Source organism: Stenella coeruleoalba (genome assembly GCF_951394435.1).
Source record: "Stenella coeruleoalba genome assembly, chromosome: 17".
Lineage (NCBI taxonomy): Eukaryota > Metazoa > Chordata > Mammalia > Artiodactyla > Delphinidae > Stenella > Stenella coeruleoalba.
In genome coordinates this window covers 37,984,807-38,003,281 of record NC_137163.1, presented here as the reverse complement: position 1 = coordinate 38,003,281, position 18,475 = coordinate 37,984,807, and positions in this window count along the sequence as shown.

Sequence of the window (18,475 nt, the reverse complement as noted above, 5' to 3'; positions counted from 1 at the left end):
AACAACTGAAAACATCAGGTCATCGCTGTTCAAAGTAAGCCCTGTTTCTGAGTATATTTTAGTCTACTAAAGGAGCCTGGGAGGGTGGGCGCTGGGAGCCGCAGCTGAGGCCGAGGGAGAAAGAGCTGCTTCTGACCCTCTCCCACCTCGAGGCCCAGGCCCACGCACTGCAGTTCTGCCTGCTTTGAGATCTCCCGAAGCCAAGACGTAGGACAATTTATTTGAAGTCAGAGGACAGAGAAAGAGGTCCATCCAGGATTAAGAATCCCCCATTCTCTTCACTATGGAGCAGCCAGAAGGAACTTCTCAAAATGCAAGTCTGATCAGGTCCCTTTCCTTCAAAGACTTCCATTGCTCATCGGATGAAATGCAAACCTCTTAACAAAGACTGCGAGGCTCTGAATGGTTTGAACGCTGATCATCTCTATGGTCACAGCCTATACCTCTTGGGGTCTTTGTGGGCCCCGTAAATAACATCCATTTTTCCCACCCAAGTTCTGGACAGTGGGGAGAGAGAACATAGGAGCAAGGAGATGGAGACCACAACAGCATCTTTATTCATGATAATGACACCTTGGAGGATGTAGCTGGAATCTCTGCACTGCTGTGCTTCCATGCTCTGAGCCCCAGAATCAGGCAGCCTTCCTCGCCCCAGGGAAGCAGTGCTGCTGGGGACAGGCCACCCCAGGGGCAGAGCCTCTCCCTGGCCGGTCAGAGGAATCTCACACTCCCTGCAGGCAGCTCCCTCCCTCCGAGGTAAGAAAGACTCTGGGCTGTACCTGCCACCAACAGAGGTCATTCCTACTCCACCCCAGGGAAGGGTGGGGGGCGAGTGAGGGCTCGAAGGAGGCCAGGAGGGCTACAACTAATACAGCTCCCTCCGCATGGGAGAAAACATCAAGAGAGGGAAACGCAGCCCCCTTCACGCTGCCTTCCTCCCCCACTCCTTCACGCTGCCTCCCTCTCACCACAGGACCTTTGAATGTACTGTTCCTCTGCGGAAATGTTCTCCCCTCCCCCTGTGGCCCAGATAACTCCTGCTCTCCTTCCGATCCCTCAGCTCTCAGCGGGAGCATCACGTCCTCCGGCAAGGCCTTCCTGCCTCCCTCACCCTCACCCCAAGCCCAGTCTCTCGTGTGCCTCTTCTACCTAAGACTTGTCATCGCTGTAGTCTTACAGGGTGTGTGTGATTGCTCGGTTAACATCTATCTTCATATACTAGTCCATAAGCTTCATGAGGGCACAGTCTGGCACCGTGCCTGACACATAGTCGGTATTTGAGAAATCTCTGTGGAATGGAATGGAATGAATGAATGAATGAACAAATACATCTTGGGGAGAAGTCACAACACACGTACACACCCACTTACAACTATGGACCCCACAAAGAGAACTACTAGGGTACAGGCTGTCCTTCATCCTCAGGGATGCTGCTACTACTCACCATGCTTCTCTGTGCACAAGGGGGACCAGACAGGCTGTTGCAGTCTTTCCCTTGGAAATGGCCTCGGAGATGGGGATTCTCCTGTGGGAAGGTGCTTGTGGAGTGCTCTCAGGATCAACACCCCCGGAAAGTGAAAGAAGCAGGGCCAGGCAGAGAGAGGAGTTGAACTGCAGTACAGTCATAACAAAGGCCTCACTGGAACCTACAGGGAGGGATGGAACTGGAATGGCCCTTCAGAGATATCTCAGATGAAGGCGGGGGCCTGCCTGGGCTTGGAAGCCTGTGTCATTGGATGTTGGCTGGATATAGGCTGCACTTGGGAAGGGGGGATGACCTTGGGCAAGGTGTCACTCTTCAGCTGAGGACAACGCTCAGAGATGGACTCAGCTGAGAGGTATCAGCTGTCAACACTCCCAAGCAGCTGGGGGAATAAGAGCCTCAGTCTTGGAAGAGGAAGGGGGGTCTGGGTGGCACTCAACATCATCCACAACAAAGACCATTCATGACCTGCTTTCCGTTTTGCGATTTGTTCGTTAGACGCTAAGCTTGACTTTCTGTTTAGAGGTTTGGGCTTGCTTTCTGTTTAGAGATTTGTTCGTTAGACGCTAGGTCACTTACCCAACAAAAATTCCTTGAGCAACTATTATATAGCAGGCACTAAGCTTTGTCAAAAAAATGTTTAGGTCCTCTACAAAAGTTTCAATAGAAGGGTTCAAGGATGCTAATAATAAGAGCTACCAGTTGGGCATTTTTCACATGCCAGGCACTATAGCAGGTACTATCCAGACTCAAATAGTCCTTGCATTAACTCTGTGAGATTCATATTATCCCCATTTTACAAATGCAGAAAAGGCAGCTCAGAGAGGTTAAGTGACTTACCCAAGGTCACACAGCTCCTAAGCAGCAGAGCTTTCTTTGACTCCCAAGTCCATGCCCTCAAATACCATCTTACACTGCCCCCTTCTGAAAACAGAAAATTACTCCCAGAATACTTGCATATACTTATATGTGTGTTGGAAATGCATGCAGCTGAAGGTAATAGGAATTCCAGCTTACAGTGGTTCAAACAAATCAGTATTTCATTTGGTCAAATTACAAAACATCTGGAGGCAGGCAACGCCATTGGTGTTGGTTCAGTGGATGGATTATGTTAGGCCATCTCTGCAAATGTCTTGGCCTTCCCCACATGCTTTTTGCTTCCTCGTTGCAAAATGGTGGCTGAATCACTAGATACCACAGCCATATTCAAGTCAAAAAGAATGGGAAGGGACTTCCCTGGTGGCTCAGTGGTTAAGAGTCCGCCTGCCAATGCAGGGGACTCGGGTTCGAGCCCTGGTCCAGGAAGATCCCACATGCCACAGAGTAACAAAGCCCTTGTGCCACAACTACTGAGCCTGCACTCCAGACCCCGTGAGCCACAACTACTGAGCTCGCGTGCCACAACTACTGAGACTGAGCTCTAGAGCCTGAGAGCGACAACTACTGAGCCCGTGTGCCTAGAGCCCATGCTCCGCAACAAGAGAAGCCACCATAATAAGAAGCCCACACGCCACAACGACCCCGCTCACCACAACTTGAGAAAGCCTGTGCACAGCAACAAAGACCCAATGCAGCCACAAAATAAACTAATTAATTAATTTTTTAAAAAAAGAATGGGAAGAAGTAGCATTAGTGATTACCTTCTCTTTTTATCAAGAAAGAAAGATAAAACTTTCCCAGAACCACTCTCAAACTGTCTCCCTCTTACATCTCATTGACAAGACTATTCATATGACTACCTCCCTTCACAAAATACTTGAAAAGCAAATATTTAGCTTTCTGAGCCTCTATGAGGGTGGCAAGGCATCTAGAGGGGCACTAAACTGGCCAACCAGTCACATCTGCTACAATCACCTAAATTATGAGTCTGCCTTATAGTCATTTTTTGTGCGTGTGTCTGTCCCCTTCACAAACAAGAAAAAGGTAGAAACGCCTTCCAACTCAGTTTGCGTCTTCAAAGTTCCTGGCACACAATAAGTAGGAGTTCAGTAAGTATATGTTCTTCAGAATTAAGTGTCCCATTCCTCAGCTCCTGCTCCAGGGCTGACTCTGAGAGAAGAGACCATTCCATCTTCCAGATGGCCCTTTGCCCAATTCCCATCCACCCTGGCGATGGAAAGAATGCACTTCTGGGCTGCTAGCAGTCTTCAGAGCATCCACAAGAAGTCCTGGAACAGAGATCTAAGGAAGGATGTGGGGAGCCTTAAGGGGAGCACAGACTTTCACCCTAAAAATTTCAGTACCACCCAAGGGTCTTTATTTAGCCTTGTTAATAGAAAGAACATAGATCTCTAAGTCAAGAGACCTAATTCTGGTACAGTATTTTCGAAAAACTAATTGTGGTCTTAGGAAAGTTTCTTCACACACTGCTGGGCCTCTGGGTCCTCATCTATGAAATAATAACCATCCAACAATGGGTCCCTCGGAGACAGTTTCTTAGAATTGGAAGGGACATTAATCCCTCCCTTCTAGAGATTAGGAAATTGGACCATAGGGAAGAAAAGTGACTCACGCAAGGTTTTCCGACTACAATGAAATGGAACTGTCTAAATGAACATTTATACAAACACAAGAAACACAATGGCAAACCACATAATCACGAATTCCACCACATTCTGCTAGTTGGTGGCTTACTGCTGACTCGGAAGAGTCTCAAAATACCTCCAAGCCGAGTTACCTCTGGCATCCTCACTGAATCAGGATATCACTTTCTGGTACACAAGGAGTCAGATTATACTGAGCTTCATGTGTCCTAAAAGAATCTTCTCATTTCTGTGTATGTAAACAACAGCAGACAGGCCAGCAACGCTCATGCCAAAGCTTGTCTGCAGGCAATATTGAGCTTTTTCATTAGTCCTGATGATGGTCTGGGCTCATCACAGCCGCTCTGCTTCATGTATCGCTTAGGTGTAAATCAGAGGCGCCCAACTTCAACATGGCAGTAACTGAGAGTATCACCCATTCAGAAAACACAAAGGGCCAAAAACTACTCTGAATTCAGCAATGCTTCTAAATAACTTTGTATCTTACTCATCAAAGCAAGTTATGCATATTTTCAAAATAGTAATTTTAAAGTATCATGACTTATAATTCATTTCGTGCAAAGAGTCATAGTTTGGGAAATGTTGTTCTAAAAGTCAACAGACAAGGTCATCAATGTGCCATTATTCATGTGTTCCCATAAAGAATCATGGTGAGCCAACACGGTATGACACCCGGTATGAGACCCGGTAAACATCCTCTCCCTACAACTATAGGGCACTGGGTGATTCACATTATCTCTCAAGGTCCTTGTTTCCTTTTCCATAAGAAATGATTCTCAACATTGGGTGCATTGGGTATCACCACAGCCCTACACCCAGATATTCTGATTTAATTGATCTGCATGTGGCCTGGATGTTGGGATTTTTTTTATGCCCCCTAAATGATCACAGGATGCAAACATGTTGAAAACCAGTTACACAGGGAAAGAGTTGGACTAGATCAGGACAGCAAACACTGACCCACCTTCTGCCATTGCCCTCCTCCCACCCACCCACTGCAGACCCTGCTGTCGACAGGCGAGTTCCTCCTGCTAAGCCCAAATGTTGTCTCACTCTCTTCATCAACACAACAGCTCACACAACCACTGCCAGTAGTTGAACCCTGGCACAAGGGACGAGATTCTTTAGCCCCTTGGCATTAGAAAAGTCTTAGGCTCCATTTCCAAAATTCTTAGATTCTGAGATTTCCTCTAGTACTGAGAAGTGAAAACTGATAATGGAGTTCTCAGGTTAACTCACGGACTATTTGATGTGACTTAGAGCTATTCCTTCTTGTTTCCTTGCTGAAGCCCACACATGCTGTAGCGGTAATACTAATCAGTTAAGGTAACCGGTCTGTGCCTATCAGACACTTTGGCCAGTAAACTGTACAAATAAATCTTCTGGAATTGAGAGCTCAATATTCATTACGATTGTCTTAATAAACCAGATCTATTATAAGCCTCCTATGGATGATAACACAGAATTTGGCTGTTTGAATGGCATAAAAATTAATACAATCACAATAGAAAAACATGATAATTAACAACATGGCTGCATCTAAGTATATCTGAAGTCACCTAATGTAAACAAACTTCTAAGCTTAAAATATTTTTGCTTTGTTTATTTTTGGATGGGAGGACTATAAATGAATGTATAGGTAGGTACATAAATAAAGAAAATATTTTACCTTCAGTTTCAGTATCACAATTTGTTTCAGTATTCCCAGGGTAAAAATGTGATGAAAATATGCCCATAACAACAAATTATAATAAAAACATAATTGTGTATATGCAAATTAATTAATAAACGGTACTTTCTGAAGCAATTTCTAAGCAATACCACATTACACCCCATCACTTAATGACTTTAGCTTTAAGTTGTTAATCGAGTGATGAAGAACTGTTGGCTTTCTCATTTTGGCTTTCTCATCTTAAAAGCCTCAAGCTCTTCTAAGGCAGAAGTTTCAAGAACAGACTCTCAATGTTCAAGGTTCAGAGACATCTAAGGTGGTAGCTTCAGACCCAGTCTTTCCCACATTTAATTTAAGTTAAGAAAATAAAAACACCAGTCAATACCGTCCCACTAGGATACACCAAGGAAGTGTCACAATCACTCAAATACATTTAAAACAGTGGTTTTCAACTTTGGCTGCAGTTAAGAATTATTTGAGAAGCTTTAAAAAATATATTGATGCTTGGGGTCCCACTCTAGAGATTCTGATGTAATTGGGCTTAAAGGTAGCCTGGGCGTCAGGCTCCACCAGTGCTTCTAAAGTGAACCAAAGGCCAAGCACCAGAGCCTCGGGAAAATATCATCCACCTTAAGAGGAAGGAGGACTACATGAACAAGGACATGCACTCTGTTCCCTTCTCTTCAGCCAATGTGTGCCCACTGCTATTTGGCTGAGCTAAGAGTTAGGAACCAGGAGGTAGGGAACTCAGGGAGAGAGACTGGTAAGCAAACTCAGGAACAATGAGCTAAATCACAAAAGTCAGCACTGCAGTTCAGAGAGGCAAACCCCTTCCACCATTTGTGGGGACATTCTGGCAAGAAGCCAAGGGGCTGGGCCATGGGACTTGAGAACTCAGCTCCAGGAAAAGCAATATTTGGATCAGAAAATCCTTAAAGGGAGAGAGAGCTCTACTCATCCACTCACTCACTCTGCTAAAGAGGAGCCCCAGATAGGAGACAGAAACAATCCCCATAGTGAGAGCCAGCAGCTGCAATGAAAGCAATAATTGGAAAAATCTGGAAACTGATGACCAGCATATTGTTTATATTTTGCCCCAGAAGAGGGAAACCTTTGAATGTCTCCCCTGCTCAAAGCATCTGTTTTCCACATGTCCCAACAGTGAGTAAAGCATAAAAGAAAAGGGACTTCCTTGGTGGGACAGGGATTAAGAATCTGCCTCCCAATGCAGGGGACCTGGGTTCAAGCCCTGGTTCAGGAAGATCCCACATGCCATGAAGCAACTAAGCCCATGCACCAAAACAACTGAGCCTGTGCTCTAGAGCCCGTGAACCACAACTACTGAGCCCACATACCTAGAACCCATGCTCCACAACAAGAGAAGCCAACACAATGAGAAACCTGAGCACCGCAACGAAAAGTAGCCCCCACTCGCTGCAAACAGAGAAAGCCCACATGCAGCAACGAAGAATCAATGGAACCTAAAATAAACAAACAAATAATTTACCTTAAAAAAAAGAGTAAAAGAAAATGGAATTTTAAAATACATGGGCAGACCTTCAAGATGCTGGAGGAGTAAGACATGGAGATCACCTTCCTCCCCACAAATACACCAGAAATATATCTACATGTGGAACAACCCTACAGAACACCTACTGAACGCTGGCAGAAGACCTTAGACTTCCCAAAAGGGTCTTTGTGCTCCAGCCGGGTGTCAGGTCTGTGCCTCTTATGTGGGAGAGCCAAGATCAGGACATTGATCCAGCAGAGAACTCCCTGCTCCATGTAATATCAAACGGTGAAAGCTCTCCCAGAGATCTCAATCTCAACGCTAAGACCCAGCTCCACTCAACAACCAGCAACCTACAGTGCTGGACAACCTATGCCAAACAACTAGCAAGACAGGAACACAACCCCATCCATTAGCGGAGAGGCTGCCTAAAAACATAATAAGCTCACAGACACCCCAAAACACACCACCAGACGTGCTCCTGCCCAGCAGAAAGAAAAGATCCAGCTTAATCCACCAGAACACAGGCACCACTTCCCTCCACCAGGAAGCCTACACACCTACTGAACCAACCTTAGCCACTGGGGGCGGACACCAAAAACAATGGGAACTACGAACCCAGAGGCTGCGAAAAGGAGACCCCAAACACAGTAAGTTAAGAAAAATGAGAACAGAGAGAGAAACACACAGCAGATGAAGGAGTTAAAAACCCACCAGACCAAACAAATGAAGAGGAAATAGGCAGTCTACCTGAAAAAGAATTCAGAGTACTGAGAGTAAAGATAATCCAAAATCTTGAAAAAAGAATGGAGAAAATACAAGAAACGTTTAACAAGGACCTAGAAGAACTAAATAAATGAAATTAATGAAATGAAATGAAATCAATATTAATGAAATTAAAACTTCTCTAGAAGGAATCGATAGCAGAATAACTGAGGCAGAAGAACAGAAAAGTGACCTGGAAGATAAGATAGTGGAAATAATTACCACAGAGCAGAATAAAGAAAAAAGAATGAAAAGAATTGAGGACAATCTCAGAGACCTCTGGGACAACATAAATGAACCAACATTCGAATTATAGGTGTCCCAGAAGAAGAAGAGAAAAAGAAAGGGACTGAGAAAATATCTGAAGAGATTATAGTTGAAAACTTCCCTAACATGGGAAAGGAAACAGTCAACCAAGTCCAGGAAGCACAGAGTCCCATACAGGAAAAATCCACGGAGAAACACACCAAGACACATATTAATCAAAATATCAAAAATTAAATACAAGGAAAAAATATTAAAAGCATCAAGGGAAAAATAACACACAAGGGAATCCCCATAAGGTTAACAGCTGATCTTTCAGCAGAAACACTGAGAGACAAAAGGCAGTGGCAGGACATATTTAAAGTGATGAAAGGGAAAAAACTACAACCAAGATTACTCTGTTCAGCAAGGATCTCATTCAGATTTGACAGAGAAATTAAAACCTTTACAGACAAGCAAAAGCTAAGAGAATTCAGAAATACCAAACCAGCTTTACAACACATGCTAAGGGAACTTCTCTAGGCAGGAAACACAAGAGAAGGAAAAGACCTACAATAACAAACCCAAAACAATTAAGAAAATGGGAATAGGAACATACATATTGATAATTACCTTAAATGTAAATGGATTAAATGCTCCAACCAAAAGACATAGACTGGCTGAATGGATACAAAAACAAGACCCATATGTATACTCCCTACAAGAGGCCCACTTCAGACCTAGGGACACATACAGACTGAAAGTGTGGGGATGGAAAAAGATATTCCATGAAAATGGAAATTAAAAGAAAGCTGGAGGAGCAATTCTCATATCAGACAAAATAGACTTTAAAATAAACACTCTTACAAGAGACAAAGAAGGACACTACATAATGATCAAGGGATCAATCCAAGAGGAAGATATAACAAGATATGCACCCAACAGAGGAGCACCTCAATACATAAAGCAAATACTAACAGCCATAAAACGGGAAATCGACAGTAACACAATCATAGTAGGGAACTTTAACACCCCACCTACACCAACGGACAGATCAGCCAAAATGAAAATAAATAAGGAAACACAAGCTTTAACTGATACATTAAACAAGGTGGACTTAATTGATATTTATAGGACATTCCATGCAAAAACAACAGAATACACTTTCTTCTCAAGTGCTCATGGAACATTCTCCAGGATAGATCATATCTTGGGTCACAAATCAAGCCTTGGTAAATTTAAGAAAATTGAAATCATATCAAGTGTTTTTTCCGACCACAAAGTTATGAGACTAGATACCAATTAAAGGAAAAAAATCTGCAAAAAATACAAACACATGGAGGCTAAACAATACACCACTTAATAACCAAGAGATCACTGAAGAAATAAAAGAGGAAATCAAATAATACCTAGGAACAAAAGACAATGAAAGCACGACGACCCAAAACCTATGGGATGCAGAAAAAGCAGTTCTAAGAGGGAAGTTTATAGCAGTAGAGTCCTACCTCAAGAAACAATAAATATCTCAAATAAACAACCTAACCTTACACCTAAAGCAATTAGAGAAAGCAGAACAAAAAAACCCCAAAGTTAGCAGAAGGAAAGAAATCATAAAGATCACATGAGAAATAAATTTAAAAGAAATGAAGAAAACAATAGCAAAGATCAAAAAAACTAAAAGCTGGTTCTTTGAGAAGATAAACAAAATTAATAAACCATTAGCCAGACTCATCAAGAAAAAAAGGGAGAAGACTCAAATCAATAGAATTAGAAATAAAAAAAGAGAAGTAACAACTGACACTGCAGAAATACAAAGGATCATGAGAGATTACTACAAGAAACTATATGCCAATAAAATAGACAACCTGCAAGAAATGGAGAAATTCGTAGAAAAGCAAAACCTTCTGAGACTGAACCAGGAAGAAATAGAAAATACAAAACACACCAATCACAAGCACTGAAATTGAAACTGTGATTAAAAATCTTCCAACAAACAGCCAGGACCAGATGGCTTCACAGGCGAATACCATCAAACATTTAGAGAAGAGCTAACACCTGTCCTTCTCAAACTCTTCCAAAATATAGCAGAGAAAGGAACACTACCAAACTCATTCTACAAGGCCTCCATCACCCTGATACCAAAAACAGACAAAGATGTTACAAAAAAAGAAAACTACAGGCCTATATCACTGATGAACATAGATGCAAAAATCCTCAACAAATACTAGTAAACAGAATCCAACAGCATATTAAAACGATCATACACCATGATCAAGTGGGGTTTATCCCAGGAATGCAAGGATTCTTCAATATACGCAAATCAATCAATGTGATACACCATATTAACAAACTGAAGGAGAAAAACCATATGATCATCTCAATAGATGCAGAAAAAGCTTTTGACAAAATTCAACACCCATTTATGATAAAAACTCTCCAGAAAGTAGGCATAGAGGAAACTTACCTCAACACAATAAAGACCATATATGACAAACCCACAGCCAACATCATTCTCAATGGTGAAAAACTGAAACCATTTCCTTGAAGATGAGGAACAAGGCAAGGTTGCCCACTCTCACCACTATTATTCAACATAGTTTTGGAAGCTTTAGCCACAGCAATCAGAGAAGAAAAAGAAATAAAAGGAATCCAAATTGGAAAAAAAGAAGTAAAGCTGTCACTGTTTGCAGATAACATGATACTATACATAGAGAATCCTAAAGATGCTACCAGAAAACTACTAGAGCTAATCAGTGAATTTGGTAAAGTAGCAGGATACAAAATTAATACACAGAAATCTCTGGCATTCCTATACACTAATGATGGAAAATATGAAAGAGAAATTAAGGAAACACTCCCATTTATCATTGCAACAAAAAGAATAAAATACCTAGGGATAAACCTACCTAAGGAGACAAAAGACCTGTATGCAGAAAACTAACTATAAGACATGGATGAAAGAAGTTAAAGATGATACAAACAGATGGGAGAGATATACCATGCTCTTGGATTGGAAGAATCAACATTGTGAAAATGACTATACTACCCAAAGCAATCCACAGATTCAGTGCAATCCCTATCAAACTACCACTGGCATTTTTTGCAGAACTAGAACAAAAAAGTTCACAATTTGTATGGAAACACAAGAGACCCTGAATAGCCAAAGCAATCTTGACAAAGAAAAATGGAGCTGGAGGAATCAGGCTCCTGGACTTCAGACTATACTACAAAGCTACAGTAATCAAGACAGTATGGTACTGGCACTAAAGCAGAAATATAGTTCAGTGGAACAGGACAGAGAGCCCAGAGATAAACCACACACATATGGTCACTTTATATTTGATAAAGGAGGCAAGAATAAACAATACAGAAAAGACAGCCTCTTCAATCAATGGAGCTGGGAAAACTGGACAGCTATGTAAAAGAATGAAATTTGAATACTCCTTAGCACCATACACAAAAATAAACTGAAAATGGATTAACGACCTAAATGTAAGGCCAGACACTATCAAACTCTTAGCGGAAAACACAGGCAGAACACTCTATGACATAAATCACAGCACGATCCTTTTTGACTCACCTCCTAGAGAAATGGAAATAAACATAAACAAATGGGACCTAATGAAAGTTCAAAGCTTTTGCACAGCAAAGGAAACCATAAACAAGATGAAAAGACAACCCTCAGAATGGGAGAAAGTATTTGCAAATGAAGCAATTGACAAAGGATTAATCTCCAAAATTTACAAGCAGGTCAGGCAGCTCAATATCAAAAAACAAACAACCCAATCCAAAAATGGGTAGAAGACCCAAATAGACATTTCTCCAAAGAAGATATACAGATTGCCAACAAACACATGAAAGGATGCTCAACATCACTAATCATTAGAGAAATGCAAATCAAAACTACAGTGAGGTATCTCCTCACACCAGTCAGAATGGCCAGCATCAAAAAATCTACAAACAATAAATGCTGGAGAGGGTGTGGAGAAAAGGGAGCCCTCTTGCACTGTTGGTGGAATGTAAATTGATACAGCCACTGTGGAGAACAGTCTGGAGGTTCCTTAAAAAACTACAAATAGAACTACCATATGACCCAGCAATCCCACTACTGGGCATATACCCTGAGAAAACCATAATTCAAAAAGAGTTATGTACCAAAATGTTCATTGCCGCTCTATTTACAATAGCCCGGAGACGGAGATGTCCATCATCGGATGAATGGATAAAGAAGATGTGGCACATATATACAATGGAATATTTCTCAGCCATAAAAAGAAATGAAATTGAGCTATTTGTAATAAGGGGGATAGACCTAGAGTCTGTCATACAGAGTGAAGTAAGTCAGAAAGAGAGAGACAAATACCGTATGCTAACACATATATATGGAATTTAAGAAAAAAAAATGTCATGAAGAACCTAGAGGTAAGACAGGAATAAAGACACAGACCTACTAGAGAATGGACTTGAGGATATGGAGAGGGGGAAGGGTAAGCTGTGACAAAGCGAGAGAGAGGCATGGACATATATACACTACCAAAAGTAAGGTAGATAGCTAGTGGGAAGCAGCCACATAGCACAGGGAGATCAGCTCGGTGCTTTGTGACCGCCTGGAGGGGTGGGATAGGGAGGGTGGGAGGGAGGGAGACACAAGAGGGAAGAGATATGGGAACATATGTATATATATAACTGATTCATTTTGTTGTAAAGCAGAAACTAACACACCATTGTAAAGCAACTGTACTCCAATAAAGATGTTAAAAAAAAATCTAGAAACAATAAATGCTGGAGAGGGTGTGGAGAAAAGGGAACGCTCTTGCACTGTTGGAGGGAATGTAAATTGATACAGCCACGATGGAGAACAGTATGGAAGTTCCTCAAAAAACTAAAAATAGAACCACTATACAACCCAGCAATCCCACTACTGGGCATATACCCTGAGAAAAGCATAATTCAAAAAGAGTCATGTACCACTATATTCATTGCAGCTCTATTTACAATGGCCAGGACATGGAAACAACCTAAGTGTCCATCAACAGATGAGTGGATAAAGAAGATGTGGCACATATATACAATGGAATATTACTCAGCCATAAAAAGAAATGAAACTGAGTTATTTGTAGTGAGGTGGATGGACCTAGAGTCTGTCATACAGAGTGAAGTAAGTCAGAAAGAGAAAAACAAATACTGTATGTTAACGCATATATATGGAATCCAAAAAAAATGGTTCTGACAAACTTAGGGACAGGACAGGAATAAAGATGCAGACATAGAGAATGGACTTGAGGACACGGGGAGGGGGACGGGTAATCTGGGACGAAGTGAGAGAGTGGCATGGACATATATACAGTGCCAAATGTAAAATATATAGCTAGTGGGAAGCAGCTGCATAGCACAGGGAGATAAGCTTGGTGCTTTGTGACCACCTAGAGGGGTGGGAAAGGGAGGGTAGGAGGGAGACGCAAGAGGGAGGTAATATGGGGATGTGTGTATGTGTATAGCTGCTTCATTTTGTTTTAAAGCAGAAACTGACACACCATTGTGAAGCAATTATACTCTAATAAAGATGTTAAAAAAAAAATACATGGGCCATAAAGCCCTATTGGTCAAACACCCCTTTTGCTTGGTGCCAGACGTTTATCATCATCTTGTCACAGCAGCGTGAAATGAAGAACACTGACCTATAAAGATCACTTTATGGATAACAGTCCCAAAGTCAACCTCACTGGAATAATTTTGCCATCATCTGGGTGCCATGTTTTCCAGTCCAGCACTGAGTTAATTTAAAATAAATGACCACTTCAGTGTATTTGTGCCATATAAGATGGGGTGTAATTTCAAGGGAAAGGTAGATGCTTAATGGAGCAGTGAAACATGTCCGGAGCCAACACCTGTTTTATACAAAAATTCTGGCCTTTATACAAACTATCATTAAGTTGCAAATACTTATTGGGAGCCAAGTTCTTGCTCTATAAACAATCCTAGCTTGTGAAAGCCTTTGAGAATTTTCTTGATTTAAAATGCATTTAATGATCTGTAAAGGCAAAAGAAAAATGCTGAAATACAAATACAAAATAATATAAATAATAATTCCCATGTTCAACATGGAAAAATGATGTATCGGTTATCATTAGGCTTTGTGTTTATCTAGAGTCTTTCTCCAAGGGGACTGCATGATTCTACTGCAACATTGAGAATCACCCTTGAATAAACAGTTGCTCCCCTAAGTTCGGTGTTGAACAAACACTGGGAGAGGGGAGGTTTCTCCTTGCGCTCACATATCTCTCCTCCTGACTCTTAGCTCATTCTCCTCTTTTCCTATTTTTCTGACATCACCTGTTAGATCCCAGTTTGAGCTAGAAATGGCAAAGGTGACATTTCTCTACTATCTTTCTCTAAATTGATTCTTTCTTTCATGTAACAAATGTGCATTGGCTCTCATTACTGTCAGAGAAAACTCCAGAATAATCTTTGCTTGAGTTCATACATTCACTTTGAAACTGCAAAACTCGAAAGATCATATTGTTGGGTCTGATTCTGACCACTTTAGGGCTCCAAGAGTGATGAGATCTCCTAAGTAGCAGTTCCCCCATTTACCATAAAAGGCAACATCTCTCAGGCAATCTGGTTTGGCCAAATGCAAATCAGTACAGTAGGACTTGTCATTGTCTTCCCTTGTTTGATTCATTACCGACTTTTGTCATTCCTTTTCTGTGACATTGGCAAAATCGGTCTTCCACATTCAATTCTATGCCTCCAGTTAGGAAAGTAGGTAGAACTGTATCTACCTAGACATGTGAGAGGTCTGAGCAGTCAGTAATTAGATGATCCTTCAGACCAATATTCTTTAAACATTTGTTCAACATTTTTTTTTTGGTCACGTGGCTAGCCGGATCTTAGTTCCCCAACCAGGGGTCAAACCCTGGTCCCCGGCAGTGGAAGCGCGGAGTCCTAACAGGACCGCCTAACCGGAATTCCTAACTGGAATTCCCTTGTTCAAAATTTATTTAATGGGAGTAAAGAGAAACTCATTTTCTATTAATAAAAATTGTATACTTTTCTATGTTCAAAAATGAGGGATTAATTACTGTCGTCTTCAGAACCAGAAAACGCCTCAGAAGAAAACTGAACCATGTAAAGATGCAGATGATAAAATAAATCACTCAAAAATAAATTACTTATTCCCACTAAACAGTACCATATCATGTATTACTGAGTTTCAAAATATCCATTCACTACAAATTCCAGCTTCCCACAACGATCAACAGGAGCTAATCTCAAGGCTGATGGTACAGAGGTCAGAACAGGCAACTTACACATGCATGTTGCAAAGATACTCAAAGATGGCCGTGAGGAGAGAGTCTTTAATTTCTGCTCTAGAGCTTGCTTATTTTAGTGGGAAAAGAATAAATCTTCATTCGGCCAGTTACGGAAGATGTCACACGGAAAGCTGAGTTACTCTGCACCATATTTCTCGGATGTTCTCATTGACAGAGTGGCGCCTGGGCAGCTTCCCAGTCAACAACTCCCCAAATTTAGCTCTACCCCCAGTCCAAGTTCTGTTCATTCAACATGAGAACTACTATTGATTTCTCATCATTCCCTTCCATTAGTGAATGCAGTCCCTGCCTGCATTTTCTCTCCCTTCAAATAAAGTCCAATTAATCTGGGATTACCTTGCCCTGATTACCATTCAGTCTGAAATCCAAAATGCGCTTCCACGTGCCTCATATGGTTTGTGGGCAAGGAGGTGATAAAGAAAACCCAGCTCCCTGAACCAATGCAACTTCCCATACGTATGCGGCATTTCTACGGGTGTAGAGCCTAGGATCCCAGAGCGACAAGAAACGGAAACCAGCAACCACTGAAGGCCACTTGCTGGCTCCACTGCGCCCCCTTCAGGGCATCGTATGTCTTCATGACTGCAGGCAATCTTTGTCAAAGCAGGTGCAGCTAAAGCCCTACACTCCAAAATGAAAAGAGGGAGAATTCAGCTGATGAGATAATTTCATCCATCGTATGTGTGTCTTGGGAGGAGAAGAAATAAGCTCTTCCATTTAAAAACGAGGTAAATCCGTTAAGGACTTCTCTGTTATGAGCTACTAAGAAATAGATCACTTGCCTCAGAAACCCAGGCAAAGATCGTGCTGCACAAATCCCCAAAAGCATCATACTGGCCAGAACAACAAGAAGAGAACTGGAACTGAATACAGACTCTGACGGCTGTTGGATCACCACGGGCAGCCCACTCAGCTTCCCTGAGTCTGCTTCCTATTTATAACATAGGAAGAAAAATCTCAGTCAATCTCCCGAACCTGGGCTTTGAGAACCTTGGGGAAAAAAGTACATATCCTAAACCAGCTCTGTTTTCCACAACCCACCACATTTCTAATGGAACATTGCTAAGTGAACTAAATTAAGTCTTCCAACCTAATCACTCAAGAAAAATAATGCACCTTTAAGACAAAGAAACACCAAAGCTGGTGGTTCTACTGAAAAGAACCAAAAAAAAAAAAAAATGTTTTTACAATATCAAAACACCTTTGCAGGGCAACAGCAATGAAGGCACCAACTTGCTTCATTAGTTGACTTAAAATCTCTATTCAATTCTCTGTCCTCTCCCTTGTTAAGGAAAGTTCTGGAACTGCCCAAATGGGAATTGGGTAAAGAGCCATTTCTCTGTGTCACCTTCTCCCCAGTTTACTCAGGCGTTGGCTTCATTGTCCACTGCACCCCTCACTGCTGAAACCCCCCCTTCTCTGGGGACCCACCACTCCCTTCCTCCACACCTCTCTGTGGTTTAGGAGAGGTCAGCTGGCAGCTGGAGGCCCCTGACTTGCCTGCTTTTTTCTTCCCATTCCTGCCTTCATTCTGCACCACAATGGGGGCTGCCCACATATCCACAGACCTCCCCACAACCTACACTTTTCTCTGTATATGTTGCCCCTTGGTCATCCTCCAGCCCAAGTATGTAACACCGGTGGCCTAAGAATAGACATGCAAGGCCCTGGAAGCAGCCTCTGTACTGTCTGCACAGGAATTTTCAATTCTTCCTGGGTACCCAAAGGGTAGTCTAGAAAAAGAGCACATTTTCTTGGCCCCATGGACTCCTTCTGGTGGGAGGGGGTGTAGCCACAGAGTACGGCCCAGGACAGGGGTCTCATCTGATTGAGTCTCAGGACAATACAGGGAGAGGTCTGGATAGAGAGCCTGAGATGGCCCTGGTGCTTTTCTATGGCTGGTGCATAATTTGCAAGCATTCCAGCAGTTCCCATGCGCCCTAGCCAGGGACACAGAAGAGGTAAGAAGGACCGAAGAGGTACGGAGTAGGGAAGATGAGACCCCTAAGGGCAAGGACCTTGAGCCTGGAGGCAGAAGCAAGGTCCACTGTCAGCAACTGTTGATGCCGGCACGTGACCCAGCAGGCAGCGCCAGTGACACCAGCAGTGGATTCAGTGAGGACAGAAACAGATACACAAAGTCAAGCAGGCTGAGACGCTTCAGCCAAAGCCAGCAAGGATCCAGAATATTTGAGCCAACAGACCGTGTGCCTGAACACTGGCAGCCCTGTGGGATTGAAGGGGTGGGAACGAGAGAAATGCTGAAGATCCAAGTTTACATGGACGACACTGAGCTAATTTGAATGAGGCAGATCAAACTGAGAAAGACCGAGGTACCACGAGACCATACATTGAAAGCAGAAGTACTCTTAGCCCACCCTCCCCACCCCTTTCACAGGCAGGGTGGTCTCAGGAGGAAGATCAGTTTACAGCAGTGCTACCCAACCGCTCTCCCATCATGGCGCACAGCGAAAATGATAACGCGTGTGTGGACCACGGGGGAAAGCCGACAAGGCAAGCAGCTGGGGGCGCTTATCCCCACCCAGCTGCCCCGCGTAGAGGTATCAATATCTAGGCACCTCTGCCACTCACCCCTGTGCCGCAGGACACTGGGGAGAAGCCCCGAGTCACAGAGGATAAAGAGCCTACATGTTAGAGCCTACATGTTTCTCCGTACATAGAAGTAATGGTTTATAGAAGTGTAGACCCCAGCTATGGGATGAATGAATGAAACGGACAAATTAACCTACATTTCATCACTTTCTGAGTAACTTCAGTCATTTTTTTTTTTTTGGCCGCGTTGAGCGACATGCACAGTGTGGACACGTTCCCCCACCGGATCGAACCTGCACCCCCTGAATTGAAAGAGTCTTAATCACTGGACCGCCAGAGAAGTCCCAGTCAAGATTCTTAACTTCACAG